Below are 23,166 nucleotides of genomic sequence, written 5' to 3'. Positions count from 1 at the left end.
AGTAATGAATATGGAAGAAACTCCAAGGGTGGAAAGAGAAACTTTTGTCTAGAGCCAGAAAGGAGACCCTCATAAAATCCGTTATCCAAGCGATTCCGACTTACATTATGGGGGTTTATAGATTTTAACCTACTATCATTGATGATATTAGATCCTTGATGGCGAAATTTTGGTGGGGTCACTCTAATAATCGCCGGAAAGTTCAGTGGATAAACTGGAATTCCCTATGCAATCAGAAGATGCTTGGTGGCCTTAAATTCCATGACATGGCGGTGTTCAATGAAGCGATGCTCGGGAAGCAAGCTTGGAGGCTTATTTCCAATCCGGACTCACTGTTGAGCAGAGTGTTGGGGAAAAAAATATTTTCCTCACAGTGATTTTTTAAGTTCTTCCCTTGGACTTTTGTGTAGCTGTAGACACCCAAATGTGTCTCCCCAAAACCAAACCCAGTGATGAATACCTTTCATGTCATTTGATTATCGAACGAGGTGAAAGTGTGAAAAGTCTAGTGATGAAGATGTTTTTATTAAAATATCTCTTCTTTCTATTTTTGAAAACATTTCTTTTCTTACCCTATTCATGAAAAAATTTGCATTCCAATTTAGTTTGGTCCATTACAAGGGTCAAATAATAGTGTAGTTGGATAGGGCTCAAAAAGACATTTCCAACGATATATTATAAGCCCAATTCCGATGAATAATGAGGAAGTTATGGCCAAAATACTAAACAGGGCCCGGTTTGATTCTTACATACGGCCCAATGTTCTAGAGGAGGGCCTATTATTAATTATCATTCCTAAAGCTATTAGGATTGATTATAATCTTCTAGAATACTCTAGAAGGTTCTTTTAAATCCTAATGGAGTTAGGATTGATAATTATGTTTCAAAGAGTTTGAAATTGAATAATACTACTCCTTTTGAGAATCCTTATTTTGTATGAAATCGAATATATTCAGATATTATTTTCGTGCCTCATAATATTTATCCAAATCTTATATGGTTGGATAGATCTTGAAATTATCTTTCCAATGATATATTATAATATTAAATCCGAGCTATAACAATAAAGATATGAATGGAATATGAAACTCTATCCAAAACCGACACCCTTCCACTATTTCGGCCATATCTTTTTATCTACAAACGATTTTAATCTAATTCCAATTGGGTTGGAAATTATACTTCAAGGGATTTCCAATGACATATTATATGCCATATTTTAACTTCTGGATCAAAAGATATGATAAAAACAAAATCCGCAAAAACTGTCCCGCAGCGTCGGACGACAGGCTTCTCGCGCGGCGACAAGGGCAGTTGCGGCGACAACGTCGTGTTTTATTCCTCTTCAAACTCTAATTTTTTTTTATCTAATCCGGACTGTTTTTATTATAAATAGCATCCTTACACCTCCGTTTTTAATCATCAACTCTAATCAATTCTCATCAAGAATTTCTTGATTCTTTCTCTCTCTTTCTAAACCAACCATTTTACAAACACAATTCCTCATACATTAGCGCTACACACACCTAGCTAAGTTCGAAGTTGCCTTCGCCCTAGACGTGAAAGGTTTGATATTTCTGAGGGTTTTGTCCCGAATCTCTATTTCAACTATTTAATTTAGTTCTTTGATTTATTATTTTCCTTGAAGTTACTAACATGTGTATTTTGTTATTAGAAAGAGGTACGAGGCATCCAAGTAAGTGCTTTAATTGCTTTATTGAAATCATGCTTAGATTGTTATTTTGATTCCTAGTATAATGTTAGGATGTTTTATTGCTTCTTAGTATCATGTATAGGGTAACAACTAAAAATTCCTAATATCAAGTATGATTAAAAGAATGCTTCATATTTTCTTTCCTAATGTCATTTTAGTATCATGTTAGGGTTAAAGCTTTGATTTTTGATGTTTAGTGACATGCTAGGGTTTGTTATTAATCTTGTTAGTATCATGCATAGGATCTTGCTATTATTATGCTTTATTTTTAACATGAACATGGTTATTTTAATTATGATTATTATTATGATTATTATGTTGCTTGATTTATATTTTTATTGCTTGACCACTCCTTTTATGCATGTTTAAGGGAATTTGTACTTGTAATCACGCTTAATAAGATAATTAATAATCTTGTTTAGGGTTAATATGATTATAATTCAAGTGATCACCAAAATAGATTTATTTGTGCATTAATATTCAATCAACATAGATAAACAGGTTTAGGGTGAACCTAATGATTGCATGTTAGTCAGAAAGCGCACATGAATACGAGAAGAATAAAGTAGAGGCCTATTATTAGGGCAGGTTATTTCTCTTTTAGATTGGACTTGTACCTTCATCCCCGAACTTCCAGTCATGGTTCCAGACCTATTGGAGTTAACGATCTCCTAGATCGCTAAGGGGTGTAACCTTCACCCTATGAACTGTTTACAAGCTCCTAAAACTTATTGGCGGCTCTTTTTCTCTAGCTTCCTTCCCTTTGGACGCCACCATGCTTTAGTGTATGATCACAGTGGGGTTCAAGTTTGGGGTAATTCTTCAAATATTCCCTACAGTAGCTATTCGATGGAGAAGTATTTGGGGAGTTAAGGCCTTAGTTAAGGAAGGTCTCATCTTGAAGGTTGGAAATGGCAGCCAGATTAATATCTGGGATGATTCATGGGTTGCTTACGAGAACGGCTAACATATTCTATCTCCACACTTTGATTTGGTTACTTATGTCATTGACCTTATAGACTTTGATGTCATGGACTAGAACCATGAGCTACGCTACTATTTTTAATGAGTAGGACATCATATGTATTTTATCGATACCTCTAAGCTTGAGAAATCCGGAAGATAGACTCACTTGGGCCTTTTCCAACAATGGTTTTTACTTTGTTAAAATCGCCTATATGTTGGGAAAATCTTGTAACCTTGATCTTTTTCATCATGCTTGGGTCAATTTGTGTAAGCTTGAAACTACTCCCAAGGTAAGACACCTTTAGTGGCGAGTTTCCACCAGCTCTTTACCTGTTCGTGCTCTCTTGAAATTCTGACATATGTCAGATGAAGACCACTGCCCCTGGTGCTTGGCTGAACCCGAAACCATGCACCATGCATTCTTTACTTGTATTGTTGTACGTGATCTATGGACTGCAGCCAATTGCGACAAGCTTGTCAAATTGGAAGAATTTCCTAATTTTAAAGATCTATTAGAGGCATGTGGTAGTGATCGAGAATCAGAAGACTCAGCAATGAAGAGCAGCTCTTCTATGGTTAATCTGAGAAAGGCGCAATAACAAAGTCTTTAATAACAAGGAGACTTCCCACAATACTGTCCTCATGCACATGACTAACCTGTGGAGGATTATAACAGGTATGCCTTAAAGATTTATGGCTGCAAGAGCCCAAAGCCAACCAAGAGCTTGAAGATTTGGAAACTCCCTTCGTAAGGCCGCATCAAAGTTAACTGTGATGCTGTTTTGAATGTTGATGGTTGGGTAGGATTGGGTGTGGTTTCTCGCAATCATCTGGGAGAAGTTGTCTTTGCTACTGTACGAAGATACAAGGCATTCTGGTCCCCTATGTTAGCAGAAGGCAAAGTTGCTATTTATTATGTGCGTTTGGCAAGGCAACATGGGCTTAAACACATTATTCTAGAGTCGGACAGCAGCACCATTATCTCCAGGCTTTCGAAAGCTTCAAATTATGTCTTTGACTTGGATTTTCTATTAGATGATTTCTTAGATACTTGTACCTTTTTTTAATGATATTGCTTGGTCTCATGTAAAGCCAGACGGGAATTTTGTTGCTCACCATTTGGCTCGTATTATTCCGTATGGTGTGACTTATATTTTTTTGGGTTTTTTTGGCACCGGTTAACAAGTATTCCCACCAGTTTTGAAGCGGTGGCTTTTGAAGGGAGTATTGGCATCCCTCAAATGCCCAGCAGTTCAAAACCCTTATAGATAAACCCATTAACCACATGCTTCATAGTAAAGAGTAATTGCCGGTTTGCCACTGCCTACCCCAGTACAAAAATATAAAACAAAAAAAAATTCATCATTTTCTCTTTCTTCATCTGCCATTTTCTCTCTCCATTTTTGCTTTGAAATTGCTCAATCATGCAGAAAAATCTGTAAATTTGATACAATATCAACAACAATGAGTGATATATAAGATGAAATTGCACCAGAGAAAGAAAAATCTCCAACAAAATCAAAATCGTAAGTCTATTTTCTTATTTTTTTTACGATCGAACTTGAATTTTGATATAAGAGAAGAAATTGCGCTAGTATCTACAAAACAAGAATGAAATGAAGAAAATGATGATTTTGGAGACATGTAAGTGTTGTTTACTTGATTCGAAAGTGTTTATTTGATTTTTCATTTACATTAGACTACTAGAAAATCATCCATTTTGACAGAAAAAAAAATCTGTCGGAAACACCCTTAATTCCGTTGGAAAACTTGTTTCGTCGGAAGTCGCGTTGGAAAAGTGTTTGTAGGTTAAAGACCTTTTCCGACAGAAATTCCGTCGGAAACACTTTTTCGACAGAATTTCCAACGGAATTTTCCGTCGTCAGAGGTTTTTAGGCACCGGCATAATCCGTCGGAAATTAAATTCGTCGGAAATTTTTGACCAGAATTTCATCGAAAATTAATTTCAGGAAATTTAAAAAAATACGTCGTGCCACTACCGGCACAGCGTATCACTACCTCAACCCACCCAAAACGCCCCTCTCAACCACACTACACCACACACTACCCACCTTAACCGAAACAACACACCAAAACCCAGCCACCCCTGACCGAATACACTAACCAAACCCACACCACCCACCCCTAACCAAACCCCACCAAAACCCATACCACCCACCCCTGATCGTATACACTAACCAAACCCACACTACCCACCCCTAACCGAACCCCACCAAAACCCACACCACCCACCCCTGACCAAATACACTAACCAAACCCACACCACCTACTCCTAACCAAAACCCACCAAACCCACACCACCCACCCCTGATCGAACCCTAACCACACCACCCACCTTAGCCGTGGCGGAACCCAAGACCACCGCCACCAACAAAACATAAAAAAAAAGACCACCACCATGACCCACCCAAAAATGACCCAGACCAACCACAACCCATACCACCACCACCACAGAAAATCACCCAAAAATTAAATAAAGAAATCAAAAATAAAAATTAAAACGTACCTTTAGATAAAACACTTCAAAATTCACCTCGAATTGGTTTAACAAGGAAAAATTCGACCACAAAAACCCTAGATTTAGGATTTTCATGGTCGAATTTGACCTTAAAAACCATTAATTTGACCTTGAAGCATCACCGTAAACGACATACACAAGTAGAAGAGAAGAGTAGGAAAGGAGAGCTTGCGAGAGGAGAGAGAAAGCATGAAAAGAGAAGGAGGAGGAGGAAAGGAGAGAGAAAGCGTGAGAAGAGAAGGAGGAGGATGAGAGAGAAAGAGAGGAGAAGATCAGAAGAAGAAGAGAGAAGAGGAGAGAGGCGGAATGTGAATGAAAGGGGAGGGGTAGGGGGCGCCGTTTTATTAGGGTTTTGGGTTTTTTTTTTTTTAAAATTAAATTCTGTTGGAAACGGGTTAAAATCTGTCACAAACCACCGACGGAATTAAAATCCGTCGTAAATTTACGACGGATTTTTAATCCGTTGAAAAATATACCATTTCTGACGGATTTTCCTTCGGAAAAGTTACATGTTCTGACGGATTAAAAATCCGTCATAAATATACGACAAATTTTATTTTCATCGGAAATTTCGTACTTTTAGATGGATTTTCGTGTCCGTCGGAAATGACCTGTTTTCTTGTAGTGTTATGAAGTCATGTAATTGTTAATTGATTGTTTTTTTTTAAAAAAAATTTGTGTATTGTAAACGTCGTTCGAAGTGCGCCTACGTTAGAGCATGTTGTGAATATGCTTGGCACTCATAGGAAGTGGGAATTGAACTATACGATTAGGGACAAGGAAAGTAGGGAGCCGCCAACAAGTTTTTAAGGAACTTGTAAACCGTTCACGGATCATAAAAGGCAACCACGATTAAGGGACAACGAAGGCAACAACGATTGACCCGTGAAGGTTACACCCCATTCATAATCCATGAGATTACTAACTCCATATTGTTCGGAACCACGAAAGGAGATCGGGGATGATGGTACGAAGTGAGTCATGGAGTCACATTCGCCCGTATTGGCCTCTACTCGATTCTTATAGTGAAAAGTGATTCCTACGATCTCAAAGGCATGCAAACAAAGATTCAATTTGCTCCAAACTATTATTATGCTAAATTGGTTGAATATTAATGCAACATATAATTCTATAATATCGTGATCACTTGAATTAATAACAAGATTAAAAAGGAACCTAAACCGGTCGTCCAAATTATCTTATTAGGCGTGATTTTCAATTACATATTCCCTTTAAACATGCAATATGGTGATCAATAAAAATAATAGAACAAACATTAATATTGGAAGCAATTTAACAATAATAGCGTTAGTCAAATTAAATATAAAATAACCTAATCATGATACTAGCAATAAGAAAATAAAATAAGAGTAATTAAATTAATTAATTACTCACATTCCGCGCGTTCCTTTAAATTGCTACATCATGAATAAATTGTTAGTAACTTCAATAAAACATATAAAACAAATGAAAATTAAATTAAATAAATTTAGATTTGATTTGGTCCAAACCCTCAGTTAATTATAACTCTCACGCCTTGGTTAAAGTAAAGAACTTCGGGTATTGTATGGACTCCTTAGAGTGCTTAAGGGAAGAATGGTGAGAGAATAGGGTGGCTAGTGTTTAGGCTAAAGAGAGAGAAGAGAATTATTTGATGATCAATCTTGTTGATGATTGGAAAAGGGGTGATATCCTCTATTTATAGAGAAAAAAAAGAAGGGTCGAAAAAACAAGATAAGATCCGAATTAAATCGGAATAAAACTCGATAGACAGCAGTTTTTGCGGTTTTTTGTTTTTATCATATCTTTTGATCCAGAAATTTGAATAAGATGAATAAGATATAGTTGGAAATATATTGAAGTCTACTATCTAACCCAATTGAAATCAGATTTAAATATTTTATCGAATAAAAGATATAGCTGAAATAGTGAGACGGTGTCAGTTTTGGATAGAGTTTGACATTTTATTCATATCTTTTCCATGATAGCTCGGAATTGATATTATAATATATCATTGGAAATATAATTTCAAGGATATCCAACCATATAAAATTTGGATAAAAAATATGAGGCACGAAATTCATATCCGTCTATCTTTGAACATCTTTCAAATAGGATTTTCAAAAAGAAAATTTTTATTCAATTTCAAACTCTTTAATCTTATCTTTTCAAAACGGATAATTAAGATATTTTAGAAACTTGTAGAAGCTTCCAATTAATCCTAATTATTTTAGGAATGAGATTAAATAATTTGGACCCTCCACATGATCATTGGGTCGTAGGTAAGGTGGGCTTAGGTTCGGTTTGGGCTCAGTTTAATATTTTGTCCATAACTTATTCGTTATAACTCGGATTTGGGCTTATAATATATCGTTGGATAGTTCATCATCGGGTTTGGTTTTGGGGAGACATTTTTAGGTGTCTACAGAAGCGCCCACTTTGACTGAGTTTCTAGAAACGTCAGTTTCGAAAACGATAATCAAAGTAGTCGATAGGGACGGAGAATGATTTAAGACGCTCTGCGATCCTAAATCATTCTGTATACGCCGATACCTGCTGAAAAATGTTAGTTCTACAGATAAAAGAGTACAGGGATAGAATGCGTGTCTGACACCAGTGTATCGGTGACAAATGAGTTTGGTAGCTTCCTATGCTTGAAGGAATCCACCGGATGACGTTTGTTAAAATGCTTTCCATGCTTGAGGAAAGCCGAGAGATGAGTTTGGTAGCTTTCTAAGCCTGAAGAAACCTACCGGATGACACTTTCCATACTTGAGGAAAGTCGACATATGATTTTGGCATTTTTCTATGCTTGAAGAAATCCACCAATAATGCTTTCCATGCTTGAGGAAAGCCGAAAAAGGAATTTGGCGGTTTTCTATGCTTGAAGAAATCCACCGGATAATACTTTCCATGCTTGAGGAAAGTCGACAAATGATGAGATTGCAAGTCTCTGTGTATCGAGAACCTTGCGTCATGAAATGATGGTGGTTCGATTGTCCCCGAACGTGGGTTGTAGATGGTCCGCTTGTCCCCGGACGTGGGCTGTAGTTGGTTCGCTTGTCCCCGAACGTTGGCTGTAGATGGTCCCCTTGTCCCCGGACGTGGGCTGTAGATGGTCTGCTTGTCCCCGGACGTGGGTTGTAGATGGTCCGCTTGTCCCCGGACGTGGGCTGTAGATGGTCCGCTTGTCCCCGGACGTGGGCTGTTGATGGTCCGCTTGTCCCCGAACGTGGGCTGTAGATAGTCCGCTTGTCCCCGGACGTGGGTTGTAGTTGGTTCGCTTGTCTCCGAACGTGGGCTGTAGATGAGACCTACAAAAATAAGTTTGCTAATGGACTCGTATATATTGTGATTGACTTAACCACTGACTTGACCAAGTTTGACTTGATGTGACATGACATGTGTACGACTTGTGAGTGTGTGTGTGTGTGTGTATATGTGTGTGTGCAGACACAAGCAAACGAAGATGCAAAAGCAAAAAAATTTCGTCAATTTTTGTCATGAGTGGAGGGTACCGACTTTCTCCCGAAAAAGAAAGATGTGAAAACTGAACTTTTATTTTTGAACTTTCCTTGATGAGAAAATTTTGAAAAAGTTTTTTAAAACTTCCCTAAAAGAAAAGACGCGAAAAAAAGGAAAGAAGTTTTGAACTTCCTCGTTGAGCAAGACAAAATGAATCGCATGGATTGAATTGCTTTTCTTGAAAGTAATGTATGCATGATGCATGTCTTTAGGCCAGGAGGCTAAGGACAATTACATCATGTGACACGATAGATGAATTAACTTAGGTCTTGGAGATAAGCATCATATATGGTGTAAAGAAGCGATCTTGAACGTCACTTAGGTCTGGAAGCTAAGCACGTATATAGATGAAGTGATTATTGCATAATGAACGTTGCTTAGGTCAAGGAGCTAAGAACGATATGCTTTGTATATAAATGTTTCTCAACATATTATGCGATACATGAAACAATGAACATTGCTCAAGTCAGGAAGCTAAGCAAGTATACACTGTTTCTTTTAATGAATGTTGTCCTGAAAGACGATGAAACATGGACAGTGTTTAAACAAGATTTCATGATAAATGGATCTTAAAGGGATGGATGATTGATATGGATATGGATGTGTGAGTGAAGTGTGTGAATGTGATACTAAGGCTGGCTGCAAGGGTTATGGTGATGGAAATATATGTCAGAAGAGTCAAAGATGATGACTCTTTAGGTTGGGTAAGCTAATGTGATATGGGTTCAAGCCCCCAAGTCTAGCTCTAAATGGGTAGGGATATAGAGATAAGCATTGGATATTCTTTGACTCGATCATGCATAGATATGAATATGAATGTGGCCGCACCTCAATATGAGGTTGCCTACGTATCCGTTAGGAATCAGGCCGAACGTAGCTCTAACCGAACTTTACACAAGTGTGTGTACACCTCAAAGAAGTCTTTCAAGGGTTGTAAGGTGGTTAAGCTGAACGTTTAAGATAGAAAGGGGTAAAAGGCTCAAGACCCGAGAGAAGCCCCCAAGATATGAAATTGTGTATTTGAAAATTTTGAATTTTGCAATTTTTTTTTTTTTTTTTTTTTTTTTTGCTTTTCGTTTTTTTCATTCTTTTGAATCAATATGGGCAATCTCAGATCATGCGGTCCATCACTCACTTAGCATTCATGTTTCTCAGGCACGGTACCAAGCACTCGATGAGAGACGCAATTTGAGACATGTTCATATCGGAGACATTGGAACACTTGCCTTTAGACATTGTTTTTTTTTTTATTTATTTATTATTATTTACTTATTCTTTTCCCTTTTTTTAAAAAAAATTTGAACTTGCTTTCTGATTGTTACACAAATTACACACCTTCCCATCCCAGGGTTAAGTGAATGTGGGTTGAATAAATAAGGTCAATTGTTAGACGAGGCTCAAAGTGGTTGACGAAGAAATGGATATGTGATTAAATGGTTAATAGGGAATGACAGGGTTCCAAAGGTGCCTCAAATCATTGGTGTACCTTGTGTTTAGTTCGGAAATTTTTTTTATTTTTGCTAATTACGTGATCGAATGTAAGAAAGAGATGCTCATTTATGAAGAAGGTAAGAAATGTGACACATAGACACATGGATAAGGAGAGCCTATGCTAGACTTTTTAAGGGGAGGGTTTGAAACAAAAGAAGAAGAAAACATGAAATCTTGGTGAGAAGCTTGCATCGTGCTTTGTCTTCATGGCTGTTTATGAGTTACTTCTTGCCGCCTAGTGAGGAAAAAAGTTTGTTGTTGTTGATGCTTTGATTGGAAGGAAAGAAGGAAGGAGTGACGTTCCCCTTATTCTTCCAACTATTGCCTAGTGATTTTAGACTCAAATACTTTGTAAGGATGAACTCACTTAATGCATTCACTCAATACTCAGATTGGAAAGGAAGAGTGTAAGAAATAATTTTGAAATCTGATGGGAAAAACTCCACTCATTCCTATTACGATGGAAAACGACGCATGCATGGTCCTAATATACGATCATAAACAATATAGTGCATTACTCGAAGACAAAGTGTGTGCAATGACTCAACATGTGTGATTAGGTGAGTTTATTAAGACTCATGGTATGATCGCATGGCTAGACATGAAGACGTTGTGATAAACAAAGGACCCAATGACTAAATAGCACGTAAGACTAAAAGACAAACTAACTTGATTAATTTTGTCCAATTTTAATGTGTATGCTATTTACTAGGTGAAAACGGTCCATTGGAAATCGTTAATCATAAATAAGATCAACCACAATCAAAGACAAAGAACACATGTTAAGGTTAGCACAAAAAATCACAAGAAACTAGGAAGAGGACTAGAATTCTAGAAGAGCTATGACTCATGGGTATAAAAAAATAAATAAATAAAAATAAAAATCTATAATCCTATGTTATACGAGTTGACACAAATTAAAGGACTTGGCTAAGAATAGCTTGACACGAAAAGATATAAAAAAAATTAAAAAAAAAAGAAGAAGAAAGTTGACGCTAAAAAGACACCTAAACTGGACAGGCTGTAGTATATCGGTTATAAATTTTTATCTGTCACTCTGACTGAGACGAAACCAACTCCAAATGAAAGATAAAACCCTGGGCTACAGATCCATAGGTGGCACGACATGTAACTCTTTCTAGAACTCCGGCTATGACCAAAACAAGTTGACTCTTGTGCAGTATACGGGAATTAAAATCCGGGTGACTCAAAAGTTTAAAAAAAAAAAAAAAATCTATGGCTCGACTCTAATAATAAAAAAAAGGGGTTTGATAAGAGAAAAAAAAATAATTAAAAAAAGGTCAATAAAAAAATGCACACATAAGCATATCGTCACGCATGATGCAATGAAGTTCGCAACCTAAAGTCAAGTTCTATGTTCGACTATGGTCAAGCTTTTGGGTGTCAAAGGGTACCATGGTTAAGATTTTGGACGCGTTAGCAAGGAAGCCTCCCTTGAGGTTGTATGCCAACGGGCGGCTCCGCGAGTTCGTGATGAAATCGAACTCGACTCCATGGTTTGGGTGGATTTAAAAAATCGGATGAACCCTTATTGCCATGAGCATTTTCGGGTTGATAGAGCATAAATCCCCCGAGCTAGCCACATACGCAGAACATGTACTATTGTGGCAAAATAGGTAACCTAAAAATTATATGCATATGTAACAATGCCAATTAAATCGCAGGAATACGATTCAAGAATCTTTCAAGTCTCATCCACTCATCTTCATTAAATACCGATCACTCAAGTCGATAAATAACCAAGAATCCTCCCTAGTGGAGTCGCCAAATTGTAGACGTCGCTCGAAGTGCGCCTACGTTAGAGCATGTTGTGAATATGATTGGTATTCATAGGAAGTGGGAATTGACATTTACGATTAGGGACAAGGAAAGTAGGGAGCCGCCAACAAGTTTTTAAGGAACTTGTAAACCGTTCACGGATCATAAAAGGCAACCACGATAAAGGGACAACGAAGGCAACAACGATTGACCCGTGAAGGTTACACCCCATTCATAATCCTTGAGATTACTAACTCAATATGGTTCGGAACCACGAAAGGAGGATCGGGGATGATGGTACGAAGTGAGTCATGGAGTCACATTCGCCCGTATTGGCCTCTACTCGATTCTTATAGTGAAAAATGATTCCTACGATCTCAAAGGCATGCAAACAAAGATTCAATTTGCTCCAAATTATTATTATGATAAATTGGTTGAATATTAATGCAACATATAATTCTATAATATCGTGATCACTTGAATTAATAACAAGATTAAAAAGGAACCTAAACCGGTCGTCCAAATTATCTTATTAGGCGTGATTTTCAATTACATATTCCCTTTAAACATGCAATATGGTGATCAATAAAAATAATAGAACAAACATTAATATTGGAAGCAATTTAACAATAATAACGTTAGTCAAATTAAATATAAAATAATCTAATCATGATACTAGCAATAAGAAAATAAAATAAGAGTAATTAAATTAATTAATCACTCACATTCCGCGCGTTCCTTTAAATTGCTACATCATGAATAAATTGTTAGTAATTTCAATAAAAAATATAAAACAAATGAAAATTAAATTAAATAAATGTAGATTTGATTTGGTCCAAACCCTCAGTTAATTATAACTTTCACGCCTTGGTTAAAGTAAAGAACTTCGGGTATTGTATGGACTCATTGGAGTGCTTAAGGGAAGAATGGTGACAGAATAGGGTGGCTAGTGTTTAGGCTAAAGAGAGAGAAGAGAATTATTTGATGATCAATCTTGTTGATGATTGGAAAAGGGGTGATATGACCTCTATTTATAAAGAAAAAAAAGAAGGGTCGAAAAAACAAGATAAGATCCGAATTAAATCGGAATAAAACTCGATAGACAACAGTTTTTGCGGTTTTTGTTTTTATCATATCTTTTGATCCAAAAATCAGAATAAGTTGAATAAGATATTATTGGAAATATCTTGAAGTCTACTTTCTAATAAAATTTGAATCAGATTTAAATATTTTATAGAATAAAAGATATAGGCGAAATAGTGAGACGGTGTCAGTTTTGGATAGAGTTTGACATTTTATTCATATCTTTTCCGTTATACCTCGGAATTGATATTATAATATATTATTGGAAAGATAATTTAAAGGGCTATCCAAACATATAAAATTTGGATAAAAAATATGAGGCAAGAAATTCCTATCTGTCTATATTTGAACATCTTTCAAATAGGATTTTCAAAAAGAAAATTTTTATTCAATTTCAAACTCTTTAATCTTATCTTTTTAAAACGGATAATTAAGATCTTTTAGAAACTTTTAGAAGCTTCCAATTAATCCTAATTGGTTTAGGAATGGGATTAAATAATTTTGACCCTCCATATGATCATTGGGTCGTAGGTAAGGTGGACTTAGGTTCGGTTTCGGCTCAGTTTAATATTTTGGCCATAACTTATTCATTATAACTCGGATTTGGGCTTATAATATATCGTTGGAAAGCACTTTTCAAGACCCATCCAACTATTCAATAATTGGACCCAGATTATGGACCAAAATAAACTGGATCAAACGCTTTTATAAAATGGACACGAAATGAATTATTTTAAAGTACACGAAATGAATTATTTTGTGTTTAAAGGCACGAAAAGTGGAAAATAAGTTATGGTTTGGGGAAATGGGATAGGAGTTTGGTTGGATTTATGAAATGGATATATGGATTTAAGCACTCCAAGATTAAATACTCAACCCAACCAATAATGGCGGTGAAAGGTTGTTCATCATCGGGTTTGGTTTTGGGGAGACATTTTTAGGTGTCTACATGTATGAACATAGATGACGATTATAGAGTGGATACAATACAAAAAGAGCACTAAGATAATTATATTTCATGTAGTTGATGATCAACTTTTAAAAGCTATAATTATATCACGTGATCGGTTCTGTTAAAAAATACATGTCTGTAATTGAAAAGTATAATGATCATTTATAATAGACTATATGTTCATTTTTACATGACTTTATTCTTAACTGCCATGTTGAAAACCTATTGAAGCACTTGAAAATTGCTTGGAACACTTGGATGACATTGAACATATCTTGAAAAACTCAAAGAAACTTGAACATTTCTTAGAGCACTTGAAGGAACTGGACTTTTCTTGGAGGAAGTTGATTATTTGTTGCAATAAAACTGAACATTTATCGATTTAAAATTTTCATTTAAAAGTAATGAAATTGATCTACAAGCATTATGAATGATCATTCAGCATTATAAATTGATCACAACACAACTATAAAAAAAATGATTGTTTTGCATTTTTATTATTTTTTTAAAAAAACTTAATCGATCTTTCATTATAAAGGATAATCAAGTAAGGATGTTGAAGGCAACATATATATTGTGCTAAAATTATAATTTTCATCGTAAAATTATAATTTTCATCGTAAACACAAGTATATAAATATACACACACAATTTATTATATTAAATATAACAAATAATGTTCATTTAGCAAGACACATATGTACATTTGGTTTAATTTCATGTTTATGGAACAATTACATTTAATAGTATAGCTGTATAGAAATGCATTATGACTGTAATTAAATTAAATTTATTTTATATTGGAAATTATTTGTTAACAATGTTTTATTTAAATAAATATAAATCTAAGACGTATGTATTGGCATACATCTTACCATGAAGCTTACACATAACTATTGAAATGAACATTTGGTTATACAAAAATGAACATCTGTTGGAACACAGATAAACAAAAATAAACATTGAATGATACAATGTTTCTTATAATAAAAATGATTTGAATGCAGTAATCCTTTTAAATAAATTTGCTCTTATTTTTTTTATAGAAAATTCTTAAAATTCAATTCAAAGTATATATTAATTTGAACAGAAGACTCTTTATAATAAAAATGAACATTTTATGATACACAAATGAACATTTCCCAATACATAAATGAGCATTTTAGAAATATATGTAGAAAATTCGTAAATGAAAAGGGGCGGGGGAAAAACACGAGCGGAGGGTGGGGGTTGCAAGCAGTGTTCCCTGTCGTGGGGTGTAGGTAAAAATTTATATTGGAAGGGCTCGATGGACCAAAAGTTCAGGTTTTATTGGTCAATTGCTTGTGTTTAAGAGGCTTAATGAATTCGTGTTTTTTAGAGAATGAATGCAACTTATATAGGTACATTTATATAGATGGGTTATATTTTTTCTTTATGTTTTCCCCACTCGATTCATCGGACCTTACCACTAGTTATATCTGGATCCAATCCGGATTGCACACTTGGCTTATAGTGGGCGAGTCTCCCAAACAAGAGTTTTGGGCATTCAACGAGGCTTGTACTCAAGACCTCCCTTAAGCGACATCCAGCTGCTTACCACATGAGCCAACTCTTGTTGGTCATTGGCTCATTGATAACTCTTGTTTGTGTTATATATTTATGCTAACTTTTCTATGTTTGTTGGGATTACCTTAATAATCCTTAATTTTTTTTGGTATTTACATAGGTATAAAAACGGATGATGATAATTGATACCAGGATTCCTTGAAATTCAGAGACAAGCTCAAACCAACTAAGATATCCTCCATTAATAATTGGAATTAGGTGTACGTGTAATTATTTATATTTGTTTGCTAAGTCATGGATAGATGAGGATCACTTACAATCTTGGATCCCATATACTACCTCCTCCCACAATAATCTGCATAAAAGGGGTTTTTACAGACTCCTAGGAAAAAATTTTAGTGTACGTATATTAATGATGTTTGGTGGTTTTAATTAAGTTGTAAAAAAGGAGGGAAGTAGGAGAGAGAAAGTGGTCCCTTTTGTTTTGTTTTGCATGTGGGCTGATTTGGGTGGGAAAGTGGAGAGAGAAAGTGGGTTTTTTTTTTTTTTTTTTTTGGGCAGAAAAGCCTGTCCAAAAGAAGAGGGAAAGTACTTTCCCTCTCAAAATTTGGTGTGAAATTTTAAAAATTTGACTTTTCCACCAAAATTTTTAATTCAATTCATTTTCACAAATTCAAATTTAGCATACAATTTAAACATAAACTTGCCTTCTTATAAAAAGGCAAACATCATTCATTGTGCACTTAATACAAACCAAAGCCACAATGGGCACCAAAACAATAATTTAGTTTCATCAAAAGAAAACCCATTAATTACAACCATAATTAGTCCAAAATATGTAATGCCTAATCTGATGTAAGTCCTAAACTAAGGGCAACATTTGGGTTCCGTTCATCACCCATTCTTTAAAAACGATAGTAGCCAAAAAAACTTCATCACCTTGCTTGAAATCTAGACACACCATCAAAACAGCAAACAAGAAACATCGAAGAGTACTTTGATCAGAATTTTTTTAATGTTGACTAGCTGTTAAATGAGGGACCATATGAATACAACAGTGGCGATGAAAGTGATTATGATTGTATGGAAGACTATGAGGAGGACCCACAGCACAGTGAGGTGGAAGAAGAAGTTCAACAACAACCAACAAGCAAAAAGCATCTCACGGTACAAAACAAAAAAAAAAATTGTAGATGATTTTCTTCAAAACATGTAAGGTGGGGAACTCACAAGAGGTTTTGTGTCACAAACAACAAGGAAATATGGCATTTAGAAAAGCACATCATTAAGAGTATGGAAGTTTGTAAAGCAGAGGGCAATGTGATTGATGTTAGAAGCAAGTAACTTGGCAGAATTGGTCCCAAACCAAGAGACATTAGTGATGAGTTCATACAGTCAGTGCCATTATACAAAAGGACCACAAAGAGGAGTTATGCAGCAGCTCTGAAAGTAAGTCATGGGTTTCTCCATAACTTAAAGAAAAAAGGCAGATTAAGAACACAAACAGCAGCCAACCATCCAGCACTAACATCAAACCATAAAGTGGAAAGAATGAAGTGGGTATTAGAGCATATTCACCCCATACCAGCAGTGAGGGACCCTACTTTTATGGATATGCAACAGTCTATACACATAGATGAGAAATGGTTCTACATGAACCTAGAAACAAGGAGGTTCTACCTTTTACCTAAGGAAGAAAACCCCTACAGATGCCAACAGTCCAAGAGATACAAAATCAAAGCTATGTTCATGGCTATGGTTGGTAAACCATTGTATGACAATAATGGGCAGATGTTACATGATGGGAAGTATGGCATCTTCCCATTTACCTACCAACAAAGGGCTAAGAAGAAAAGAAAAAATAGAGATGCAGGGGTCATGGAAACAAAGGCTGTGCAGAGTGTAACCAAACAAGAAATCAGAAAAATGCTACTCAACAACATCATTCCAGCAATTAAAACGCAATGGCATCCAATTCTTCCTAAGGACATTGTCATCAATGGGACAATGCAAGGCAACATCAGATTCTTATGGATGAGGAATTCATTGCAGCTTGCACAAGTGATGGGTTTAACATATAGATGGTCTATCAACCAGCACAATCTCCAGATTTAAATGTGCTAGACCTTGGTATGTTCAAGGTCATTCAATCACTATAGTACTAGTCCTTTCCCACTACAATAGATGAGTTAATAAATAAAGTGTATGAGGCTTTTAAGTGGTTTGACCCTGTAGACATCTACTTTTGGCCTCCTGTCCCGACAGGAAGTGCAATGACGACAAATAAAGCCATCTTCGTGTTGGATCAAAGTGAAGAATACTTATGGATAACTGGTTAAGCCACAAAACACAAAAGACTAGCCCAAATTGAAGGAAAAGCCAAAAAAAAGGTCCAATTAACTAAACCCGATCATAATTAGGCTTAAGCCCGTGCTTAAACCATAATAATGACGGATTTAGGAGCGCCTAGGTTAAATCTTAGTGCTGTCGCTGGAAAAGACGCGCTCATCTCACAGAGTCGCGCTGGGCTGCCGCGCGCAACTAATTCAGTTGCGCGCAACACCCAGCGCAACTTTCAGAGTTGCGCTGCGGAATATTTGTAATTATTTGGAAATTATACAGAAAATATAAAATCAAATCTTACCATAAAACCGTGCGCAAGAACATTAGTTGCGCTGCACATAACAGCGCAGCTTTATAACTTGCGCTGGAATGCCGCGCGCAACTTCATCTGTTGCGCGCAACACCTGTTGTGGCAGATTGCTCAAAACCCTAAACCTAATCTTTCTCTATAAATACGAGCTTAAACCGAGGCTTTAACAGACAGAAATTAACCTAAAACTTTGGCGAAATTACTTATGAACTTGTGCAACCTAGCCCTCTTGTCCTAAACACTCACCCTTTTGATACTTTATTACTATGGTGGAGATTCCCTAACAAGAAGGTGTCCATAAGTGTTCTAAACGGAGATCTAGTAAAGAGAAGTGGTAAATTCCCGAGCACTTAGTTAAATCACCTTTATTTTCTTCTTTAAAAGGACTTTAATTAATTAATTAGTGTTGTTTGATCACCTTTAAAATAATTAATTAATCAATTTCACATAGTATCTTGCATTAAATAAAGATTAGAATTGAATTAAATAATTGTTGGTTGATCACTTAAGCCAAGGCGAATCTTGTTTATTTATTGTTTTTTCACAAATATTATTAAATAAGAATAACGACTTTTGCAATGTAATTCCTATGTGAATTAATGCTTGTAAATAAAATCTACTAACATAGTTTTAGGTATCGCGTTGCGTATATTGTTTGGTGATGAAATGGTAAAAAAGGAAGAGCTAGTAGAGGCCGTACTAGGACTAGGATGACGATTCCCCTATAAAAGGTACGTTATCCTAGTACCCTCGCTCCCGAACGCATTTCTGGTTTATAGACCATTTGGGCATGGGTAAACTTATGATTTGTGCTAATTATTCCATGAATTCCACATGGAAGAAAGGCATGAACGAGGTTTATGAGTTTTTCCTAAAACTCATTGGCGACTCCTACTTGTTTCTTATAAAAAAAGCGTGATGATAGAATCAATTCTAATTCAAGGTCCCCCAAACAGTCAGGAATTCAAATCCTACTACACCCTATCAAGTGTAAAGTCCTAGGCTTTAAGTGGCCAAGGGAATTTAAGGAGAGTACCCCTTAAGATGGGATCTCCCTCCTTACAGTGGCGACTCCACTAGGGACTTAGAGGTTACATGATTAATTCGTAGTTATGGTCCAAGGTATCCAACACTAGGTTGCCTATGGGTTGTAACGAGAATTAACTTGGATAATCTCTAGTTAGAGAGCGAGACTTGAACGCATAATATCTTCCTTTTGCACAAGAGTAAAAACCAAACAAGCAACATTGCATCATGCATAAGCATAGCACATTTAAACCATTGGGGATTGGCTCATTGACTAGGGGTCGCCAACACTAGGCGTCTATCCCAAAATCAATAACAATCATCCCACCCATATCACAAACAAAATGTTGGGAGGGCGATGTCATAGGTCAACACGTTGAGTGATTGATTTATGCGTTGTTTCTTAAGTTATGGTACCTTTGGACACCCAAGCCTTTTTTGACTTTCGAATGGCATTGCATGAATCTAGACTTATGACATGCTTATGTGATTATGTGACTATGTGCAACGTGTTAGGATAGTCTTCTTTTTTATCTTTTTAGTTTGGTCTAGGTTCCCAATTACGAAGTTGTCTCTTCGTGATTTAGCGTCGTATTCAAAGGATAACATAAAAAAAAGGGTCAAGTTAAAAAAAATCGAATAAAAAAATGCTCGAATTAAAAAAAATTTAAAAAATATATTACGAGCAGGTGCTGCGCGCAACTTAAGAAGTTGAACGACCCCTCCCAGCGCAAGTTATTTTGTTGCGCGCGACAACCGCGCGCAACAGAGTAACTTGCGCACGCCCTCTGGACGAGTCAGTTTTGATTTCTCAAAAAACAAATTGACTCGTCCGAACAATATCTTCATTGAAGAATTGTTAAGGGCGATGTTATCTGTTTGAGTATATTTTGCGTCTTTTTTCTTTTTTTTCCTTTCAAAAGCAAGCGTATCGATTTACTTATCCATTCGTACTCCTTTAGGGCCGGTTTTCAAGCTTGGGAAAGAGGACCCCTGGGCACCGCATTCTACGTTTACCACCCAAAGATCAACCCCTTTCAAACCACTTTCCTTCGACAACTATTCCTAGTCCAACAACAATGACATCCGTCGAAGAACTTCAACAAGAGATTCTTCGTATGAGAGAGGAAAAGGCTCAAGAGGCCGAGGAGAGAAGAATTAAGAAGATGGAAAATGCTGAAAAGAAAAAAGTTGAAGCGTTAGCCTTACAAGAAAAGATGAAGCAACTATCCATCAAAGAAAAGTCGTTGGAGAAGCTAGTTCTTCATTCTACAATGGGGAACAAGTACTTTGACGCAGAAAAGTTTGCTCCTCCCCCAGGACTTGCTTTACCAGAAAAGTTCATAGCTACGGAGTTGCCAATATTTAAGGTGACCAATAATCCACAAAATCATTTAATGTGTTTTACTGGCACTATGACACTGAAGGGAGTTGATCCTAAGCTTTATGCTTTGACTTTCCCTTTATCAATAGACCCAACCGCGAGAGAGTGGTACTATGGGCTAGATCCAAAATTCAAAGCAACATGGGAAGATGTAGTTTCAGCTTTCATCACCCAATATGAGAGTAACATGGAGTTCAAGTCAACTTTACGTGAACTCGAGATGCTTAAGCAAGGCGACGATGAAGGTTTCCTTGCTTTCTAAGATAGATGGCGAGAAAAGGCGGCCCACCTTGCCCAAAGGCCTCCTGAACTCGAGTTAGAACAAAAATTCATTGACAACTGTCATGAAAAGTACAACAAACATCTACGTTACCTTGGTCTAGACACTTTTCAAAAGGTCTATTATGTGGCTACTAGGATTGAAGATATTCTTGCTAAAGAAAAAGCAAAAAAACCTCATTATCATCATCAACCTAAGAATAACTACAAGAAGGGGAATGATAATGCATCATCCTTTATTGACGTAGTTGCGACTTCCACGCAATACAATAACACAAATCGATATGATGATCCTAGAAAAAGATGGACAAAAGAGAGAAAATTTACTCCATTTCCTGTAAGCTATAAAGAATTATTAGAAAAATTAAATGAAAAAGGCTTACTTGCCCCAACAGGGCTAACACCACCTACTCCACCAGAAAGGAGGTTTCCTTAATGGAATGGTAATTCTTATTGTGCTTATCATAGAGGCGTTGGACACGATACTGAACGTTGCTATGTTTTAAATCACAAAATACAAGATTTAGTAGACGATGGGAAAATTCCCACGCCTAAACCTAACAATAATGCATCCCCCATAGGGGTGTTTTACATCGATGAAGACCATATGGGAAGTGATACGTTCAATCCTTTGGACTATATCACACCCATAGGAGAACCTCTATCCACAATACTCATTGGGGAAACTAATGAAGTATGTGGACTATGGGACGACGACTTTCAAGACTTATATGTCTCTAAGTATGCCGCCATCCCACCTCCATCTTGTTTGCAAAATGAAATAAATGGAGCGCTTGACTGGATCATTTCTTGGGGAAATCGCAAGATTTATCGAATCTCTCCTTGGATGAACAATGGCATCAACCACAACTCATGGAGCATCTTGAAATGGAGGAACATCCAAAGCCTCTAGAAGATAGTTAGTTTATTAGTCCTATGACTAACCTAAATGAGATAGATCATTTAACTCGTTCTGGGCGAGTCTACCAAGCACCACCACCAAATGGATATTCGACCACACAAAATCAAACTCAAACACAAAATACAATACCACCTCCACTTGAGGTGGAAGATCCATTGGTAAAACAACTTCGCCAATCCAAGGCGAATGTTAGCATTTGGGAACCCCTAAGTACTTCTAAAGAACATAGGAGTTCTCTCATGAACGCTCTAACGGCTTTGTCTGTAAGCACAGACACAACCCCATAGGACCTCGTTAGCTTGATTACTAGAGAGAAATCCGACAAGTCAATCGTTTTCACTAATGATGATTTGCCTTTAAAAGACACTACCCACAACAATGCGTTATACTTAACTGTGGGATGCAGGGGATACAATATCCCTCTAAGTTTGGTAGACAATGGGTCGGCTGTAAACGTATGCCCATTACGAACGACCAAATACTTAGGCCTAAATCCAGAAAAAGATTTCCAATCAACAAAACAAAGCATAAGGGCCTATGACAATTCGAGAAGATCGGTGTGTGGAACTGTTAAGCTACCAATTACCACAGGCCCAATTCAAAAAATGGTTGAATTCCATATTATGGACATAAAACCTACATTCAATCTTTTACTTGGACGTCCTTGAATACATGAGCTTGGTGCAATACCATCCTCACTTCATCAAATGATTAGGTTGAACTATCAAAGGCTTCCTATGACTATACATGCTTCTCCACTCAAAATAGCAATAAATGATTAATCACTCTTAAAAATAAACCATGATAATGATGAAGAAGACATGTGGGGATTTGCCGTGGAGCCAATCTTCACAATTGAAATGGAAGAAGACTTGGAAGAACCGTTCAAGCTTGATCCATATTCCACTCGGATAGTAAACAACATCTTGCTTAAGAGTACTTACTTTCCTGGGATGCCTTTGGGAAAAGGAATGAAGAAATCTCTCTTACTTCCTATCCCAAAGAAAAGCTTCTCCTTTTGATTGGGATATAAACCAACCAAATAAGAATTGGAGTCTCACGATGCAAAGAACAAAGCACGTAGAGACAATAATAAAAAAGGTATAATCACTTTACTCCCATCCTATCAACAAACCCTTAATGGACAATTCATTAGGGAGGGAGAAGATTACCCATGTTACGACTTTCCGGAACCCTCAGTTTTGGAAGGAATCAAGAAGCCTGGATTTGAAATATTTCATGATTTCTACTTCTTGGATGACGATCTTAGCATTGTTAAATCAAAACACCCAACTCTAGGGTTCT

The 23,166-nt window shown here is 36.5% G+C and overlaps 1 long non-coding RNA gene across 1 annotated transcript; it reads right to left on the bottom strand.

Annotated features, from left to right (window-relative positions):
• Positions 1 to 3,878: 3,878 nt before the first annotated feature.
• LOC110690141 lies at positions 3,879 to 5,439 on the bottom strand. The gene is made up of 2 exons (XR_002505024.1): positions 5,208 to 5,439; positions 3,879 to 4,116 (listed from the first exon to the last, which is right to left on the bottom strand). It is a non-coding gene; the product is annotated as an uncharacterized LOC110690141 (long non-coding RNA).
• Positions 5,440 to 23,166: the final 17,727 nt, after the last annotated feature.

Source organism: Chenopodium quinoa, unplaced genomic scaffold, assembly GCF_001683475.1.
Source record: "Chenopodium quinoa cultivar QQ74 unplaced genomic scaffold, ASM168347v1, whole genome shotgun sequence".
Taxonomy (NCBI): domain Eukaryota; kingdom Viridiplantae; phylum Streptophyta; class Magnoliopsida; order Caryophyllales; family Amaranthaceae; genus Chenopodium; species Chenopodium quinoa.
The sequence above is the reverse complement of the archived record's forward strand: the minus strand, read 5'-3'. Positions and strand labels throughout refer to the sequence as shown.